The sequence below is a fragment of the Mesocricetus auratus genome, unplaced genomic scaffold (assembly GCF_017639785.1).
Source record: "Mesocricetus auratus isolate SY011 unplaced genomic scaffold, BCM_Maur_2.0 Super-Scaffold_100691, whole genome shotgun sequence".
Classification (NCBI taxonomy): Eukaryota; Metazoa; Chordata; class Mammalia; order Rodentia; family Cricetidae; genus Mesocricetus; species Mesocricetus auratus.
Window position 1 is genome coordinate 17,635,834 of NW_024429267.1, and position 5,030 is coordinate 17,640,863.

Genomic DNA, 5,030 nt, shown 5'->3' on the forward strand with positions numbered 1-5,030 from the left:
TTCTGTTTGGTAAGGTGTCTGTTTTAAGCTTGTCGGCTATGGATGACAATTAGGCGTGTCATGAAATCCGAGTTCCATATGAAGAGATGGTGGGCAGACAGACATGTTCAGGACACTGAGCCACATGGGGCATCATTCGTCTGTATAAAGATCAGGGCGGTAACTGAAGGAAAGGGGAGACTGCAGACAGGAGCAGAGGGTCACTCCAATACCTACACTGCTTTCTGAGAATTTGGGATTGGAATTAGAAGGAACAGTACAGGGAATGGCTGCACTGTCTAGTAAGTGGGAGCAAAAAGGACATCTGGGACACCATTTTGAAACCACATTAAAGAAAGGAACCTGGATCATCAGGCAGCCCTCTTCCAGCTACCAGAGCCACTGAAGCTCGGGCTTGGCTTTGCTGAGACAATCCCAGAGACCAGTGGCATCAACCCAAAACCCATGAAATACTTCCTTATTCAAGTTGAACAAAAGCTTCCTTGGCTTTGACGTGCCTTCTTTAAGTGTAACTATTATGTTCCCAAGTCATATGCTAAGCTGGACCCCATGCAGGTTCTTTCAGTGGGAATAGAGGAGCTGGTGATGTTACCTTAGCAACTGTGACTTTTGGTGGCCTCTCTGTTCTAGAGAAATTTCCTGTCAGTGACTTAGTGGATGTGACTGCCAGCTCCAAACTTCTAAAGCGTGTCTGTTCTTTAAAATCACATTTATTTATTTATTTGTGTGTGTGTGTGCGTGCATATGACACAGAGTGCATGTGGAGGCCGACGACAAGCTTGACGATCAGAGCTCAGTCCCTCTGGGTGGCTCCCGAAAGTTGTCCTCTGACGATCAGAGCTCAGTCCCTCCGGGTGCTGTTTACTGATTTGCTCTTCATGGCTTGCTCAGCCAGAACCCAGGACCACCAGCCCAGAGATGGGGCACCAGCAATGGGCTGGGCCCTCCCCAGTCAGTCGCTAACTAAGAAAACACCCTACAGCTGGATCTTAATGGATCTGTCTTTCTTTTTTTAAAGATTTGTGTATCGCATTTAAAGTGTTCTGTCTGCATGCATGCCTGCACACCAGAAGAGGGCACCAGATCTCATTATAGATGCTGGGACTTGAACTCAAGACCTCTAGAAAAGCAGCCAGTGCTCTTAACCTCTGAACCATCTCTCCAGTCCTGGAGACATTTTCTTAATTGAGGTTCCCTCCTCTCCAAAGGTTTGTGTCAAGTTTACATAAACCAGGCAGCACAGGCCCTCAAATGAATAGGTAATCTGGGTCAGATGTCAAATTCCTCCAATGATATGTTGGTTGTGTCTGGTGGGCAAGAATTACACACAGAGCTGTCATCCTAACTAGGCTGTATCCCAAGGACCTGCCTAGAATCAGGCAAAGAAATTCAGAGAATGTCTAGCACCCTCTTTTCCCTCTGCTTTCAGCAATTCACATACTATCTGAGATATCTGGGCATGCTATTTCCTGGACTCCTATGGAGTGGCTCCTCAGTCAGGTCTGGCAACTTCCACTTTACTAGGGGACCACACCCTGTACGTGCCATCTCAGGACTTTCTCCTGTGCTCCTTATCTCTTGATGATATGCTGCATTCGCTCAGGGTGCCACACTGCTCTCCAAGCCAAGGCCAGGCCGGGCATGCAGCAGGTGAGAGTAGTGGAAGGTAATTGTCACGGGCTTTTTCATCAGGACTTAGGACACGTGACTATCCTGGTGATGTGGGAGGTTTGGAAGGGCACGCAATGGTACTCCTACATACACGGCAACCACTCTCAGACATCGTGAGTTACTTTGGGGACCCACCCGTTTAAAATGACATCCAGCTGGAACCTGCCATTTGAAATGATACCCAGCTGGAAGCCTCATTGAAACACCTCGCAATTTCTTTCCCCGAAAACCCATGGGAGTAATCAGTGTAAACATACACGAGGCCACCATGAATAAATAAAAGTATCAGTGGAATAGTAGGATCAAAAGAAAAAAGTTCACAGTCAAAGGAAGAGTTACACGAAGCTAAAACAAAAGGATTCCAATTCAAAGCTTACCAGGTAGTTACGTATGTCTCTTTTTCCGGTGCTGGTGACTGAACAAGAAGGATCTTGTGTGTACTTGGCCAGCGCTCCACCATGGCACCATAAGCATCATTTTTCATCTAGTCATTTCAACAAACATTTTGTTCATTTTGTAAGACTGAGTCCCACAGACACTCCATTCTCCCCACCCCCAAAAGATGGGGCATTGTTGTTTCAGTCAAGAGTCTAAAGTAGAGGCTGGTAGCACGAGATTGGTACAGGACAGAATCCTTCCAAACCACGTTCATACACAGTAAAAACTCCATGGGAACAATATGAAGGAGAGTCACACACGATGTATTTCCTGTTCTCACTCCAACAAGCAATGGAGGAAGGTGTGCTTCCTTCCTTGAATGAATAGGGTTGTGGCAGGGAGACCACGGCCCTTAGCAGGCTGAGTCTTCACTTCTGCCATCTGTCTAGACCCTGGTCCATGTGTTGGATGCATGGCCTTCCCCTAGAGAGGGGTTATCTGAGTTAATTTTCTACTGCTGTAATAAACACCTTGGCCAAGGCAACTTCTGAAAGGAGGTGTTTAGTTTGAGGCTCACAGTTTCAGAGGGTGAGAGTCCATGGCAGGGAGTGTGGTAGCAGGCAGGCAGGTACTGGAGCAGAAGCTGAGAGCTTGCATCTTGAGACTCATCTACAAGACAGAGAAAGAGATCATTAGAAACCTCAAACCCCACTCCCAGTGACACATCTCCTATAACAAGGCGACACTTCCTAGCCCTTCCCTAACAGTTCCGCTAACTAGAAACTTAAGTATTCAGACATATGAGCCTGCAAACCACCACAGTGGTCAGATTTGCCAGCGGTCACACTCCTGGAGAAAACTGATTCTTCCTTTCCCAGAAGTCACCAGTACCCAGTAGCTACTCAGCCAGCTGTTAGCTTTGTGCCCACCTCACCTCTCTATGCTGGGATTTTGGCTGACTTGAATCTGCACAGGCTTGTGCATGCTGCTACAACCATTGTGAGTTCGTATGTCCAACCACCCTGCTGTGTCCAGGAAACACTATTTCCTTAGAATCAATCACTGCCTCTCTCTGTTCCAGTCCTTCTGCCTCACTTCTGCAATGATCCCTGAGCCGTGTGTGTGTGTGTGTGTGTGTGTGTGTGTGTGTGTGTGTGTGTGTGTGTGTGTGTTGGGGGGACAGCTATAAGACAGATGTTCCAGTTAGACCTGAGCATTCTGTAGTCTCTTTCTCTTTGCACCTAGACTAGTTGTAGGTCTCTGTGTTAGTCACTACCTATGGCAAATAGAATCTCCTCTGATGATGGTTGAGAGATGCATTCATATATAAATAAAAGTCATTAGTAATCAGTTTAATGCTGTGTCCCTTTGGCAGCATCAGAATAGTAGGCTCCCCCTTAGGACCTGTCTAACCATCAGTTCTTGAACCTGCCATGGTGTCAGGCATGGATTTCATATGTGGAATGGGACTGAAATCTAATCAGAAAGTGGTTGATTACTACCATGATGCTCTTGACACTGTTGCATCAGTGGCTTGTCTTGCCAGACTAGTCGCTGTTGTGGTTTGGGGGCATGGATGGAGGTCTAAAGCACACGTTGAACACCTTTACTGCAATTGCTACAAGAAGAGCATAGTCGCATGCAGCAAGCCCATGGGCTTCTAAAAACAATTCCACATCAGACTGCCAAATTAATTTGAAGGCCACCTGTTAAAAGGGAGTTTCAGGCAAATAGCTAATAAAAACAATAGAAAACTGATGACTAAACATAAAACTTCCAAGGTGAAAATGTCACTTGGTTTACTAACCCAGAATCATAGGTACATTCTTTTGTGTAGTAGTTCAGATTGTCAATTTGACAGGATCAGGTGACAAACCTCTGGTCGTGCCATATGGAATTATGCTCTGATTAGTTCCACGGGATAAAGAGGGAACCATATTTAGAAAGCAGCACACAGAATGGGTAGGGCTCTGGAGTGGGGGAGAGGAGCCCCGACTTTAAGTCGGGTGGAGGACCCCAATACTCAAGAGTTGGAACCTAGTCAAGTTTCCTTTATTCTCTGGACTTCAGTGCCCTCATCTGCTAGCGAGATTATTAGCTATTTGCTAGGTTGTTTGCAGAAGGGAGAGTCACTCTTAGATAGCACAGAGAGTAATGAAAATGGGTGTGAGTCACAGCAAATATTCTAATCTCTTGGTCTCATCTATGTTGTCTGAGCAAATCCTATGGCAACCTTTGTCCCTCTTGAAGCTCCTGATTTGCAATTGGGAAAAGCTACTTATTAGAAAAACAATTATGATAAAGAACAAGTACAAATAAGAGTTCCTATCCTATTGTAACATGACCTTCAGTCAATGACTAAGGGATTTCAAATTTGAAATCACTGGGCTTGATGTCCTTAACAATCACCTATCACCCAATGTTGTAAACTTGACTCTCCCTTTGCTTCTACTGAATCTTAATGGACCACATTCATTTCCTGGGAAGAGACAGGCTCTTAAGATGGACAGAGCATCTTTCTAAGATATTTTGCCATCTAACTTTGAGAATACTGAATTCAGCCTTTTGTTGTATATGTATATTTAGAGCCAGTGAGTTGGGCAGCAGGTAAAGTTCTTGCTATGCAAGTCTGATGTCCTGGGTTTGAGCCCCAGAATCCAGGTAAAGAGAACTGAGGCCATAAAATTCCCTTCTGGTCCTTCCTGGATAATGAAATTGATGACTACTTTATATGCTATCCTAGAGCCTTCATCCAGTAGCTGATGGAAGCAGAAGCAGACACCCACAGCTAAATACTACGCTGAACTCCTGGAATTCAATTGTAGAGAGGGAGGAGTGATGAGCAAAGGGGTCAAGACCAGGCTGGAGAAACCCACAGAAATAGCTGACCTGAACAAGGGGTTACTCATGGACCCCAAACTGATAGCTGGAAAACCAGCATAGGACTGATCCAGACCCCCTGAACGTGGGTATCAGTTGGG